Here is a 16438-nt window from a genome sequence, read left to right as displayed (position 1 = left end):
ATTGGGGATAAAGAGAAAGGAAGAGAACAGCACAGGTAGCCATGGGCAGCATATACCAGTGAGGTCACACCTCCAGAGAATGCTGTGGTATCACAATAAACACAACAATAAAGCTCTGGTGGATTGGGAAGTCACGAGATGACAGGAAGGTATCTTTGGACTAAGTTGTTTTGCACCATACTTATTTCACTTAATTATTGTATGAAAAATACAATTTTTGATTTCTAGGAAGAATACGTCGTCCCCTTGATATTTTAGAAAGCTCAGTTTATTGAAGATTTTCTATCACTGAATAAGAGCATTATAGGGTTTTAGTTTACATCCCATTTCAGAGTTGAGTGGCTGTAGCTGAAGAGTGGATTATAGAAAAAATGCCTTGACATTAGTACAGAAATGCACATGGTTGCCTTTAGATATTTGAAAACGTCCTTTAAAGGGATTCATTTTCTCACTTTACTGTTTTCAGGGTTAAGTTCTAGAATTTGCCAAATATTTTCCAGAGGTTGAATGCTTGAAACTCTCATGAATTTACTACTAAACATAAGCTATTGAATTTGATGGAAGATGAATGTAAATGTTTGGCATCAGAGCCTGTTTCGGTCTTATGGAAATTTTGAGAAATGAATGTGGAGTTGTGTGATTTTAGGAATATTTGAGGGCTTATATCACAGCTTTTCCTATGCTTTCACTGTAGGATTGTATATTGCTTTTGATGTCTGGGTTTTTTTTTTCTTTTAACAGATGTATATTCCTCTTTGTAATAAGGTTCTCTACTTACTGATATTTTGGAAGGAGAGATTATCATGAGTATTTCTATCTGTGGAAATAGTTCTTTTTTTGCTCCACAGAGGGTGAATCAGTGTTTTGCCCTTTTTCATCGCCTTCAGAAAACATTATCTTTATGCCACTGTATAAATCTGTAATTACTTTTTCTAAAGTGTGTGCAGCCTTGCCCCAAAAAGGCTAAAATAGGACAAGAATAGTCACGTGAAAGGTGATGATGGTGACCACAGGAAGGGAACATTTCCATATAGCAGAGGCAGGCCAGAGAAGAGCAGTCAGAGAGGAAGAGGGTACTCCATGTCACAAATGGCATGGTGAAAGCCAACACAGAGCAATTGATGACCATGAGTTGTATGACAAGAATTTAAAAAATCAAGTGGAAATTTAAAAGACTACAAGAAATATTCTCTTATTCAATGAATGGTTGAAACTCCTGAAATGAATGGCCATGATATCTGTTAACCATAGTGGTGTACCTACTGCCTTCTGCTCAGAAAATCCCCCAGCCATGAACTGCAATACAAGGAAAAGTTACCAAAACCGTTTTCACTATATCCATGTCTCTTTAATATTTACAATTATTCATTGACACCATAACACAGCCTTGGAAAAACTTCTTTTGGAGGTTTGTTTGGTGGTTGCTCCTAACTTTAGTCCTAACATTTGGTTTCTGGTACTCTTAACTGGTTTCTTTTTTACTGGCAGAGTCTTCTGGCTCCTTAAAGTGTCTTTGGGGAAGTGAAAGAGCCATGTGGAACATTTTTGGGCAACACAAGCATACGATATAATGCAAGCTGTATAATACAATATTGGTGTTTCTCCTCATGTTTGTCTTTTATTAAGATGTGCCTGCTCAATGCTGATGTGTACATTTCTTGGAGAGCTACCATGAAACTTTGCAAAAACTGCCAGCCTCACACCTTAGTCAATTGGTTTTGAAAGAAAGTTTTTTTGGCTTTGATATTTTTGGGTTAAGCATGCACCTTTCATTTCAAAAAGGAAAGTAGTGCAGAACCAAAATCTCTGTCTGCAAATAAGCAACCATTTGCAGGCACACCTTGATTATTTCTGAGATAGAAGTCTTCCAGTGAGGTTTTCTTCTTGCTCAAGGTCAGATAACTTTCACAGTACTCATAACATCTGCAAGATTTACTATCAGTTGTAAAAGTAGCTGTGAAATATAGTTTTATTCTTGACATCTGGAAGAGTGCTTGGTGTTGTAACTGGTCTATAAATTATAAAAGTAAATATACATGCATGAATACTTTGAGGCATAATGCATGTACTAAACACACAGTATATGTACCATCAAGTATTTCAGAAATATCTAATATGTTCTGAAATATAATTTCTGCTTTTTTCCCTCACCCCATAAACTGAGGAAATGTCTCTGGAGTCATGTATCTATACTCAAGGTTTAGTCATGTGCTACCAAATCATCTGCATGAGGACACACAAAGGCATCCACAGCATAAGCCAGCTGCTCTGTGGATCTATAGCCATAGACAACAGTATTTGTGGCTGGTTTGCCATTCCTGCCTTGCCTCTTTTCTTTACTCCCATGCAGATTTGTGAGGAACCCAGGCTTCTCCAGATTATTTACACATCAGTCAGGATTTTTAAGCCAGCATGAAAGGTAAAGGGAACAAACCAGGCTGAGTGGAAGATTGGCCAAGCTGAGTTTTCTCATGGATTAGAGGGGAAACAGCCAAGCTAGCCACAGGTGTGAATGTAGCTCATGATAAGGGGTGTGAACCCTCAAATGACAGCTGTGTTCTCTTTTTCTTCACAGCAGCACAGGTTAGATGCAAATGGAAATTTCAGAAGAAAAGCCATTTTAGAGACATGGTTTTCTTGGCAGTCTTGGGATATCTGTTTGGTTAGAAAATTATACAGCAATGAAATTACTTTAATACAGAAATATTCTTACTACATTTTTTCTCTTTCTGATATGATTTTAAGTATGCAATGGTTATTCCCTTGGAGTGTAAGTCTGTAAGTATATTACTGTAAGTATATTACAGGGTTTGGCTGACAAAAATGCTTCAGCAAATATTTCAACTTGCTCTTTCACTCTTCATCTTGGCCTTGAACGCTGAGTTCACAGTCCACATTGTGTGATCAGTCTTGGGCTTAATTCATTCACAGGTAAAAAGAAATTTCAATGCAGGACTTGAGCAGAGAAGCAGTTCTTTGCAGAGTAGCTATACATTCCTGCATATACCTGAATAGATACCTGATGTTATCAAGTTACATATTCATGTAGATCTCAAGGTTCTGTATGTAGAGTCATGTTCTGTGAGGGCACTTTCATAGTTTGGGGCACTCAGCCTCATTCTCAAGGGTTGATTGTGCCGAGTGTTCCTTCCTGAAAAATGAAATTGCTGTTTTCCCCCTGATAAAGGCCCTTTGTGCTCCTAATAGCATGGTAAATCTGAAGGAAAGAGAACCTCCTAGCTCTTCAGAGAACATACATTGCATAAAGCTCTATAATAGGTTCTTCAAAGAACTTATTTGTGCCGAATTCTCCAGCTCTTCCTCAGGTGATTTGTTGTGTTTGACTCTCATGACAGCTAAGGAGTCAAAACTCAGATTCTGTCTCACTAATCCAGTTTCAATCCATCTCATGAAGCTCAAGAGCTTCTCTCTGTTTTCTTGCAACATAAAGAAATGTACCTAATGCTACACAATGCTTTGATTTTTGAAGCCTGTCCAAACAACCATTTCAACACAGGAAGTGTCTGATAATAATACAGGATTTGAAAACCAGCCTGTACACAATTTAATTCAGAATATCTGGTAATCAGATCAGGTGTTATTAGGAGATATGGCTCCAGTGAAGACTGAGCCCTGAGGGATGTACGTGTGATTGTCTGGGTTAGTTTAGATGTTGCTGCAGTTATCTTGCAGTTACCAGTGAACCACAGAACAATAGAATATCCAAAAGGATCACAGAGTCCAGTTCCTGGCCCTGCACAGGACAACTCTAAGAATCCCATCATGTATCTGAGAGTGTTGTCCAAACACTTCTTGAACTCTGTCAGGCTTGGTGCTGTGACCACTTCCCTGGAGTGACTGTTCCAGTGCCCAAGCACCCTCTGGGAAATGATGATTTTCTTAATATCCAACCTAAACCTCCTTTGACACAGTTTCATGTCCTTTCCTTGGGTCCTGTCACTGGTTACCAGAGAGAACAGATCAGTGCCTGCCTGTTTTCCCTTGGGAAGAAGCTGTAGATTCATCCTCAGTCTCCTCCAGGCTGAACAAACCAAGTGACCTCAGCTGCTCCTCATATCCACCTCCCCTACACCATTCACCATCTTCAAGAACAGTTATGTTCTCCTCCTTTTTTTTTTTCCTTGTTATGAACTACAAATCTTCCCACAAAAAGATGTGTGGAACCATCAACAACACCATTAAATCTTCACTAGCAGAGGTATTGAAAATAATTTTAAAAATAGTTCTGGGAAAAATAAACACAATCTAGTAAGTTTTCTCCATTTTCTTCAGCCTTGTTCTCAAACATCTCCAAACACTTTGCAGACATGATCTCAGCATCAGCATATACCTAATTCATCATCTCATAGAAGGGGAACAAAGAGTTGAGCAAGAATCCCATCTTGTTTGAAGTGCTGGTCCCTGTAACATAAAAAAAAATGAGGGTTATAATATTCACTACCTTTGAAAATAAGTCTGTTCTTAGGTGATATGACTAGCATCATCAAGAACAGTTAAGTATATAAGCATGTGTTTCAATTTGAGCCTTGAGGAGCTTGAATAGACCAAATTCTCAAGGTCCTAGAGTATCTAAATCTATGTCCTGTTGGAGGCACCTGGCCTCCTGCTGTTGTCTGCAGCATGATTAAATCTCAGTGCCTCAAGATAAACACAGCCTCAGGCATCTGCTCCTGCATTAACTGGACCAAGCTGTTTACTAGTTAGGACAGCTCATTTGCAGTAGGCAACACCATAATTGATCCACGGCCAGATAACACTACAACTTCTGTGAAGGACTCAGAATAAGTCATATAGATGTCAGCAACTTAAACAAGCATCTGAAAGATCCAAACTTTACATGATAGTCCTGACCCACAGACTGTTTCAGTCATTTGGTCCAAAACCATGCACAGAAAACTCAGAGTTTATATGGAAGGAGAGAAGAATGAAGGCAAGTTTCTTCACATGTGTTGTTCACAGAGCTTAACAAAGTTTCTTGTGCCTCCTCTTCCTTTTCTGAGAGTGGTAAACAAAGCAATCTCATGGAGATGTATTAGAACCAAGCAAAGCTTCTTCTGGACCCCATCAACATAAAACATACAGAAATCCCAGAAGTCTGCAAAGTTATTTCAGGGGCTGGAAATAATCTTCCTGTGGTGGTGCAGGTATAGGAATAAAATGTTCTGTGAATATTTTATGTAGCTGTATATTTTGAGAGAAATTTGAGATCACCCACAAAGGAGGAATATCTCTTACGAGGTAGAGCTGAATGATTTTGCTTAAAATTAATAAATAAGAAATGAAAGAGCAGCTTGTTTCTCTAAAATCCAAGTTGTAAAATATATTTGTTTACATTTTTAAAAAATTTTGTTTATTGGTCTTTCGGTGTTTTATGTTCTTAGATGACTACAAGGATTTAAACTGAATTTTTAGTTTTGGTTCAGTAAGATTTGAAAAAGAGCTTTAGTAATCACAGTGCCAACTCAAACTTACTTCCTACTAAAGAGCAAGCCAAAGGAATGCTTAGCTTTTCTGGTTTAAATTCTTCATTAAAAAGTAAAAGTTTAAATTGGCAGGAAAACTGCTGTTTAAACTGCTAGTATACTAACATCAGAGAAAGCTGAGTTTTAGCCCTTGGTACTCTGCCAGGTACTGTATTACATATAAGCAAGATAAAGAGAGAAATAAAGAAAAAAAAATGATGGGATAAGATAATTTTTATTTAGCCTGTGATACACTAATGGATTTGATGTTAAGAAATAAAAGTTTATGAAGCACCTCTTGAGGCCACAACCAATACACTTTAAAAATCTGTTGATTTGCACTAGCCAGCAAATCCAAAAAATGGTAACATATAACTGCAAAGCAGTCTTGTTTGGCAAATGATTGGCATATGTTTCTCAAGAAATATCCTTATAACTGACTTACAGCTCTGCTTATGAGTAATAGGTCTTTTGCTCATGAGTGAAATAATTATGCACAGTATTGCACCACTTAGTTCTCTTAAAAGTTACAGCATCAGGGGCCTGATGTTGTAGTTTGGTATTTCAAGTGTAAGCACTTAGTTTTCACATTTAATGTCTCAGCCACTCTGGATCCTAGCCACCTAAAACTTGGCAGGCTAATTTGTCTGCCCAGATGATTTTTTTAATAGTTTAAGATTAGTAAGTCCTTTTCTGTACAATAGCCAAAAAAATTTGTTTGGAGCCAGTTATATAGTATTTTCTTTACTAGCTGCAATTATAAAATTATTCTGTTAAAAATCAAAAAGGGAAAGTCTGCTACTTGTCTCCAGTTTTTGCAGACTAAAGCACATAGGATTTTTAAGCAAAAAAACCACCACCCCATAGACAAACAATGAAAATTAAATATTGGACCTTGAGACAAATAAATTCTCCAGCAGACTTTACCAGTTACACTTTACCTAAGCAACCAGAGTGGCCAGGAGAAAACACTTACCAGAATTTTAAAACCAGCTTTCTGCTCTTGCGGCACAGCGTGTCAGTCTTGCTCTTTGCAGCGCCTCTCACACATCACCTGTGGGGAGAGACAGCCATGCCCAAAGTGGTGCGGCCAGCGTGCCACCAGCAACCATCTAAACTTCTCACAAGCTACTGTGCACTCTTATCAGCCATCTTTTGAAGAACCTTTATAAATTATCTGACTCTGGGGACCTAATATGTTAACTTCATGGTCCAGCACTATACTGTGCTGGGAATTAAGAAGATCGAATTTTCCTGTGGGCCTCAAGATGTCGGTACGAAAAATTGTCTCTAATGTCAGCTGTTCCTTTGCCTGAATAGTCAGAATGGGCCAACTCAAAATATTCTAGACTATCACCAGTCCCTGGAGTGTCTGATATTTTCATTTGAATTAAAAAGAACAAAAAAAGCGCCTCCTTCTTTGTTCTTCAGCAGGCAAATCATGCAGATTTAGAACACGGGCATTTTTAATAGACTGGATTAAGAGGAGGATCCTAATCCAACTGAAGCTCATAATAGCACTTACAGTCAGAGAAATGCACATCACTGATCCTTTAATTCACTGAAAAATTTAGACAATATGCATTACTTGGATTCAAAACTGAAACAATGAAAGTTTCAGTGGCTTCTGCATGTTTAAAAAAACTCTGAGCTACAAAATATTCAGTTTTGCTTAGAGAATTTTTTAAGATCGCTTTTCTAAACAAAACTGAATTTAAATTTGGAGTGTTGCTTCAAATTGAATAAAGCAAACCACTGCAATTAGAATACATCTAAGTGAATATTTTGACTGGAAAAAAAAGAATGTTTTTCTTCTCTGATCAAACAGTAAAAATACAACATGATTTCATAAGTTCTTTTCATTAACTCATATGTACATTTTTTCATGATCATAATTTAAAACAAACAAAAAAATTATTCCTGCTTTCATTGATGTTAAGGCTTTTCCACAGATTTCATGGTCAGGCACTAATGAATAGCATCTTTTCAGAGTCCATTACACTGTTAATTCACTGTCCCGTGCATACAATAATGTTCTCCCTTCATATAGGTTCATATTGTCTAAAAAAATATGCCCATTTTTGCTTTCTTTCTTTAACTGTGTTTTATTTTGAGATGCATATGATATAAAAAAAAAATTGACTAAGCATTATAATTCTTACTACTTTGGAAAAAAAGTTTGTCATCAGGCAAATATAGCCTTCTGTGTTTTCACCATGTTGCCATGTTGTTGGTGCAGCTTTCCATATGGAACAGAATTCCAGCCAATTCTGAAGTCTTGCACTCGAGACAGCATTACTGCAGCAATATTAATGTCATCATCTCTTTCCATGTGCAAAATATCTAAGCAATGTATTTAGTAACTGCATTGCAGCCTTCAGTGTTGGAGTCCTTCTTACTTTCCTATCTTGAATGTAAAAGCCTTCTATTAGGAAAAGAGGATCTCAAAGAGGAATGAGATTAGAATGCAATCATCTGGTTCAGAGCATTATGCCATGATTTTAGCAGCATGCTAGAAACTCCCTCTGCTCCCGGGCTTAATGAAATTTGAACTTATTATATGGTTCAGCACAGCTTTTGGAAGACAACCAATAAGTATGGGAAGCTTCCTGTTGAAACAAGGGGCTTGTTTGCCAGGATTTGACTCTCTCGAGGAAAGCTAGCTGCAGGGCCAGATCTTTTCTTCTCATTGGTTACAGAACAGCTACACACAGAGCAGTATTTACTGGTTATAGCAGCCTGTGACAGAGCTGTATCTTTCCAGAATGCTCTAACTAGAGAATACCCAGTAATGACTGCAGTATACCCACTCAAAGGTGCTTTGCCACTACATAATACAGGATTCAAGAAGGGACATTTGATGGCTGCAGTGCATTTAAAAGTGACAATCCACCTATTGAGTAAAAATCACATACTATACCTTTCTAGGTGTTACTTTATGTGAAATTACAATATGAAGAGATCCTGGAATGAAGAAAGAAATGGTTGTACCTACACACAACTGCTTGTTCTATTTTTCAGGCTAACAGCTTAGCTGTAACATTTGTGCATTAGCTAAATAACATCTCAAGGGGAGCTGGAGATAGAACCTTGATGTGTCCTGATTGTACGTGTGTGAGTTTGTGCTCTCAAAGGATGGTCCTTAAAAAACTCCCTGCTGGAAGCTATTGTGCATATTGCAAAAGGACCGTTGCTAAGTGCCAATTGAGCTGGTACTGTATACTTGCCATTTTAAAAGAAGATTTCATACCACTTGATTATGTTAAATAGAAATGTTTGAAATTTAAACTGAATTACATCAAAATGGCACAGTAGTTATATGTCTAAAGAGCTGCTGCTACTCACTCTCGTAACTAATGTCAACCCCTTCTGGTAGACAGTTTTATGTGAAATCGTGGTAGAGTATATTACAGGTGAAGTTTAGAGAGCCTTGATATAAAAAATGTCATAAATAAATACTACCTTAAAACCAGGCCAGTGTTTGTAGTAACAAGCAAAAACTCCTTTACAGTAAAGTACTGTCCTTAGCCAAAAAGATATACCATTTTTTAATGTCAGAACTTCATCTTCAGTCTTTAGGCTACTCTAAGGTGTCAGAATTTTTTCTGTGCAGTTGATAGCTATTTGGGGAACTTGGTGTACTCTTTCAATAAAAACTAGATATATACTTATATATCTAGATTGTATTAAATTACCTCAAGACCAGATTATGAAGAAAAAAAAGATAGAATAATATTAACAATATATAATCAACATTAGGGTCTGTCTAGAATCAGAAATCCAACGTCTTTAGATGGTAGAGGAGAAGTGCATGCTAAAAAAACAAAATTAAACTAGATGAGCACCTAGTCTGTATGTACAAATCTGGTTTTTTTATGATCAATATTACAATATTACAGAGAAGTAGTAACTGCCTTTAAAAAGCTACTTAAGGATTTATGAATTTGAGAGATATTTGTTAAGTAGCTCTGGGGGAGGAAACAAAAGGAAAGCTCAGTACAAATTTTACTCGTTACAAAACATATACTTTTAAGTTTTCATTTTGGATTTTTGTTTTTGTTTATTTCTAAAAGAAAAGAATTGGGCAAGCTAAATACTTTTTTAATTACTTCAATACATACCAGATAAATCTGAGAGGGAGGGATTGCCTGAGGTTTTTTCAAGATCTTTACATTTCAGGTGTGGTCTGGAAATTCTAAAATGCTATTTTTCACTTAGGGAAATAAGACAGAAAAAAATCATTGAAACTGCTCAGATAACACTCTAGGGACACAAAATATGTTATTACCTGTGCTGGAGTATTATTTTATTTTACACTGTAATTAAATGCTCAGTTGTCCCTCCTCCCCAGACAATCTGATTTTATCCTTGGAAGGCAACAGATAATTTCTATATCAAAAGCACAGTGGCACTTTCATGCATTGTCACTCAGTTTCCTGTGATGTCACCTGAACAAGATGGTTAATAGGTTGTGATGGAAATGATAACCAGTTTCATCAGCAAAAAGTTCTCATGTGCCAGGATGAATTCCATGATCCACTAGAAGTTGCAACACACACAATTACATTGTTGTGCTTTTTTTCTCTTCCTAGAAGCTGGGCTATACACTTTGACATGTCTCTTTGTCTCCTGGGCTCAAGCCTGGTTTCCAGTGGCGGTGCCTGACCTACTTGTATGTCCTATGAAAAGATTGAGATCTCAGGCTGCCTGTTTTGTTACAAAATTAAAATCTACTGTGCTTCATGGAGCTGAAGATCAACTCCTTTTGGAATAGATTGCCATGGTATTCTTCATTTTGATTTATTATCTACAGACTCAATACCGTTAAGATTTCACTGTTAAGATCCCATTGCAGTTTTAGCTTGAAATGCATTTTGAAATTTATCTCTTACTTGACTTCTGATAAAGCAAAAAATTATTTACTGTGAGTTAAATGTTGCTTTTGACTGGGGTCTAGTGTAATCAGTTCATCCACAGGATGAAGAAAGAAGTGTGGCAAAGTTTCTGTGACGCTGGAGACAGTATTGAAGTGGTGGCACAGCAGCCCAGGTTGGAATAACTCACTCCCCTTACTGGTTACTCCTGAGGTCTTGTTTTGTAGCAGAGTCCTTCTTATTCAAGCTGTCAATGGAATGAGCACACTGCAGCCCTTATGTGACCTCCTGCATGAACAAATCCCAAGTGAAGGTGCAAAGGGATCCTCCAAATTCTGATCTGGATGGAATGAAAGACACCTGACACAGGGATGTTGACATCCCGGGGTCAGAATACTATCTGACTTCTTCTTTGGTTTGTTTTGGGGTTTTTTGTTTGTTTAATAGTAGAAATTTTACCATACCAGGAAAAAAAATCTAAATATTCAGGGTCTAACTTTTTATAGCTTTACTTTCTTTCTTCTAATTTATTAAGTATTCAAGAAATTACTAAAATCTTCCTATTCTTTGGGCCACTGCAAGACTGTTCTTTGTTTCTTATTTTTTGTAGTTTACTTATTTAATTAATTTCTATTTTCTATTCAATTGACAATGTTGCTGATTTAATAAGTAGGCAAAATTCTTTGACTTTCTTTCTCTCTTTCTTTCAGTAGTTCAGGTCCTTAATCTTCAAAGGCTTTTATTCTCCAGTTTTCCTACCATTCTCTTTTGAATGTTTGACCACTAGCTGATTATTCGTTTATTTTATTTTAACCTGAGCAAGAAAAAAACCAGTTTCCTGCAGTTTTCACTCTCCTGTTGGTCTGAGTTAAAAAAAGGAGTGATCATTAAGGTTAAATTTGTGTCAAGGAAAAGTCAGCTACAGTATATATAGCAGTCGTGTTAGAAAAGTACTGTTATGCAATTATGACTGCAAAAAAAGCTCTTTCAGGGATGGAACTATATATACCCCCAAAGAAAATGTCCTTGACTAAGACAGTTTGAATGGTACTCAATCTTACCTTCTATTACCACAACTTCCTTTCAACTTATATTAATGTTTACAGAGCAAATGCTGCATCTATTATAGTAAAGAAGTAAATATGTAAGTGTAAGTATGGACTCATGAATTATCCTATAAGTCAATGAAAGAGTGTTAGAAACAGAGGACTATGGAGTACATGTGATGTACCTTCTACTGCAACAATAATTTGTTCACTGAAATATTTTTAAATGTGTGGATTTAAAATTATAAAGAAAGTCCTTTTTTTACATTTTGCTTTGAATTTCATGGTGAATTTTATTGCAACATATTTTTTTAAATCAGTCATTTTATTATTCAATTTTTTCAAATTATAATCTTTTACCACTTAATAATAGAGGAGCAGAAGCTTTTTAAGCACATAACAACGGTGACAATTTGATGGAATTCATTTTATGTAATAATTTTATCAAATAATATATTTCTTTTAAAAAATACCATTTATTAAAACATTATCCTCAATTTAGGTAGAATGGTAAAGCAAATGTCATTTTTAAACACACGACCCACCTTTGCTGACAGTGCAGTGCAATCACAACATATTATAGGAAGTGTTGGCATGCTTTGGAACACAGGATTACTCCATCAATAGATTAATAAGCTTACAGATGAGTGCCCAGCATTTTTTAGCTACTCTTTATTCACTTCTCCCTGTGCATCTCCATTGATTTTAATGAGTTTTCATGTGTTTAACTCAAGACAGGATATGATTCTCAGCACCTGAGTCATGAGGACATACTTGTGTGACATAGATTAAAGCATTCATAGACTCACAAAAAGCAAATTTTGGTCTCTGAATATCTTCAGGACTGATGTACCAGGGAAAGTGTAGTTCTGGAGACAGGGGCTGACATACACCAACATAAAAGCAAACTCAGCATGGATACTTATAGGAAAAATCAGGGCAAATAATCAGAGGCATTCCTTCAGATCTTCAGATGAAGGATGGAATTAAAATTCCTTAAATTCAAGTTCTTCTGTGGATAAGCAAAAGATGCAAAACATACTGAAATACAATGAAGTAATGACTATAAAAATCAGCAGGGACTGAACACAAAATAAAATGTCTACTTAGATAATTCCAGAAATGGAAATTGAAACTCTTGGTGACAGAAATATTTTTCCCACACTTTAGCACCTCTCACAAAACTCCCATGAAGTAAGCTTGATGGCAAGACATCAAGCTCATAATACTTCATTTTTTGAAGCTATTTTTATCTCTATAAAGCTTTCATTTTTTTTCTAAGAATTAAGGTGTTTACCTGGAAGATGGGTTGCATCTTCCATTCCCAAAAGTCTGGAAAATTCCGCAGTTCAGACTGTAGACTCAGCTAAGCAGAAAAGCATCTGCACCTGCTGATGGTCCAGCGACCTCTTAGAAATAATGTGTGTCCTGAGTGGGACTGGCTGAGCAGGGACATGAGACATTGCACAGGGGGCAGGAATCTGATCTCATTTAATCAATGAAAGAACAGAGTATTCTGCACACAAAGCATACACTGCAAGCAGAGATACCTGATGTATGAATGAGCGGCGGGGGGAAAATACCCCACCAACGTAGATTCAGAGGGAAAATTGTGGAAGGTGGGGACAATTGTCTGGCCAGGAGGAAGGTTCAAAGGAATGAGAGGAAGAGAAATGATGGAGAAGGACAGAGAGCATTCCCTTCCTTTCAGCAGCACCATGGTAGCAGGTAAACTACCATCAGCCTCTGGTTCTAGAGGTCCCAACATTTCCTTACCCTTATTTTTAATATGTTTATAAATGGAAGAATTTATAAAAGGCCACTTCCATTTCTTCAGGAAATATTGTAAACAGAAGAAGTCTCCACTTCAGATGAAAATCAGTCCTCCATACCAACTTGCTAAGTATCTGCTTGGGTTAGTACTGGAACAAGTTCATTTCTTGCCAGCATGAGATTAGGCCTTTTCATTTATGAGCACTGACTTGTCAGAAGGCACTGGAAAAGAATCTTATTATACATTTATTAATTTACTATGAAGAAATTCTAAATTTTACTTAATCACAAAGGAAGAGACATGAACAAGTGTGAAATATTGCACATTTTTTAACTAACCTTAACATTAAAAGGGCCAGACCTTCAGAGGACAAATTCCTTCTTCAGTCAAAATCTTGTCTTCCATTAAAAAAAAAAAAAAAAGTGTTTGATTCAGTTTTCTAGTTTATTTTGCAAAGTTTGTATCAGCCTTTTGCATTCAATGTCTCAGCTGAGCAGCATGGATACCCCCTCATGAACATGCACATTAACAGGTTACCTTGAAGAATTCCAATATTTCTAATACTTGAGATGAATTCCAGCTTTTTTTTTTTTTTTGCCTCTAAAAGATCTGTTCTATAATGATGTTATCACTGTTCCATACTCTTCTCCTAAACAATTTTCCTGCAAGAATTTTGTTGTGGATGTCCTTAATAGTTGACAAGTGTTCCATAAAATACTGCTGTCTCTTTAGAATTTACCATGTTCTTTTCCTGCCTTAACTGCAGACAGAATATAATTCTTTTAGTGTTCTGTATGAATATTCATAAGTGACAAGTACTCTGAGTTCTAAAATATCGGATCGGGAGGTTTTACAATTATTAGATCAGGGCTTTTCTCAGTTGTACCCTGGGATTAAAATGTCTTTATTTCAGTGCAGTAACAGAGGAAGAACACAAGATTACAATAGATTTAACAAAAAGGAGATAACTTTGCATTATTTTTCATTCTTCTTTCAGTCTCCATCACGAGGATGGAGTCATGCTGTGACATTCTTCTCTGGGTATTGGAACATGAGAATGATATACTCGACTTTGAATGTCTCAAGTTTTGTAACATATAATAGCTGAGTTTTACTTCTTTCACCCCGGCATTTTGCATTTTGATAGGCAAGTGCCACTTCACCGCTGAGGCCCTTCTGCTGACCTTTAACACAGCAGGTAGCTTCAGCAGTGCAATTATCACTGTGGCTTGTGGTGTCCTGGAGGAAGTCAGCATGTGCACATGTAGAAACTGGGATATCAAGGATGTAAAAAGCAGAAGAGCACATACCAGGCAAAAGAAGTCATTTGATCATGACAACCCAGTCAAAGCAAAGTCCAGGTGATGGTTATGTCAGAAATTCTTGCTTAGCCTCCTTCATGCATTTGAGTGAAAACGTCAGAGGCTATGATTAATGTGACCCCATTTTACTTTCTCTTAAACTACTGCCATTTCCAGCTCAGAAAGCTCTGCCTACTGGTTGAATAACAGGAAATCAACATACAGGAATGTGATTTAACTGCTTGATGCATAGTTATTAAGTTTGATCCTGTTTTCCAGTTTCACCACTGAAACTGGAAACCTTACGCGGGTCATTGTTTCCAAATGTGGGTGCCTAAAGCATAAATAAATATCAATTAAATAAATAAATATTATTTTATAGAACTACCTTGTATGAGAAAACCCCCAGGATTTTACCGTCAATAACAAGAGAACACCAACAATACAAGTCTCAGTGAGCTATTACTATACCATGTCCAGCAAAGAGCAATCAGTGTGCACTAATATAAGTAGAAGATGGCCCACCCACAAACAGTTAAGGAAAAGTGACATAAATGTCTCACATACTGTAGTTTTTGCTATTGCAAAACTACAATAACTACATATTACTGGTGCTGAGGAACTGCTCTCAAAATTTGCTTGAACTGAAAATGCTGTTTATGACAGAAGCATATGTGTTATATGATACTTTTGCCTTTGTAAATATAATTCAAAAACCTTGGAGGTGTCTTCTTTTCTTTAATTAGTAGCACCCTTTAGAAGCACCCTTGATACACCATCTTTGCTTTTGCTTTCCTTATCATCATTATATCTCATTTCTTCACTTGGTGGCTGCTGTTCATCTTCCTAAGTTATATCCCCCCTCCATCTTCTTCCTTTTATCTCTCCAAACAAAAAAAAAACAGAGCTCTGTTCACTATATTTTTTCCTCCCAAGACAAGTTCATCTTTCTTCAACATACTGCAGGAGAACAGCTTATGCTGATTTTCCTGCTTAAATATTATTTTTCATAGTTTCTCTGTTTATTTTTCCAAATGTGCTAAGAGACCTCCCAATGAGATCCCTTCTTCCCTCCTCACAATCTTCCCCTTAAGAATCTGAATGTTGCTAATATCTCATGGGTAAAATTCAGCCACTGTGTCCACATCAAGTCAAACTGAATTTACTCCATGCTCTGCAGCTGTTCCATTGTCTCCTTATTACAACACATGATTCTGTTTGTTTTATTTATTTACCATTTCTAAGTACCAGGCTTTCTGGCAAAATGTTGCCAGCTGGAAGTTACATGGAAAATGTTTAGCACAGCTTTAACACATGCTCCAGAGTATGTGTACACTCATTTCATTCTTGGTAAATCAGCATTTAGGGAATATGGGGAAATAGACTGTGAAATGCCATCAGCTCGTCCTGAGCTATGGTGCTATTTAATAAAATCTCTAGCAAATTCAAAATGCAGAAACTCTTCTGAGTCTTTAGTGCATGCATTTTCTCCTCCCTGAGCTATCAATATCAAAAGCATCTTAAGAAACTATGTCAATGAAAAATGAAGGAAAATAAATAGAAAAAAAAATTAATAGGTATTTCTGATGAATAACTATCATCCCTGACTGTGCTAAATTGCATTTCTAATCTCTTTTTTTTGGCATTTATTAGCACTTACTTTCCTCAGTTAAATAAGAATGACATGTTATAAATAATGTTTATGCCTTTAGGAGTTTATGTAGAGGATCTTCTGGTTTTCTGTAGCTTTTGCCTCATTCAGAATTAACTAGTCAAGTTTTCTGACAAGGCCTAAAATACAGAAATAAGGAATAAAACTATCAGTATCTTTATGAAGATCCTCAGTTTTGGAGGTATGGGGAGTTACTGCAGAGGGAGTCTCACAGATGCCCTCATCATTGCTTGGAACAACAAGAGTTTAAGTCTCAATGTTTGCTTATCAGTCCCCTTATCAGTCCAA

At 36.6% G+C, this 16438-nt stretch overlaps 1 long non-coding RNA gene across 1 annotated transcript in view; it reads right to left on the bottom strand.

Annotated features, from left to right (window-relative positions):
* Positions 1 to 252: 252 nt before the first annotated feature.
* The window catches only part of LOC143694154 (uncharacterized), a 22931-nt gene continuing 6745 nt past the window's right edge, over positions 253 to 16438 (bottom strand). Inside the window, exons 2-3 of the long non-coding RNA XR_013182450.1 lie at positions 6460 to 6537; positions 253 to 4422 (exon numbers count right to left, since the gene is read on the bottom strand). This is a non-coding gene — a long non-coding RNA (uncharacterized LOC143694154). The remainder of the gene's footprint in view (positions 4423 to 6459; positions 6538 to 16438) is intronic.

Source organism: Agelaius phoeniceus, chromosome 5, assembly GCF_051311805.1.
Source record: "Agelaius phoeniceus isolate bAgePho1 chromosome 5, bAgePho1.hap1, whole genome shotgun sequence".
Taxonomy (NCBI): Eukaryota; Metazoa; Chordata; class Aves; order Passeriformes; family Icteridae; genus Agelaius; species Agelaius phoeniceus.
This window is presented reverse-complemented; position numbering and strand designations above follow the sequence as displayed.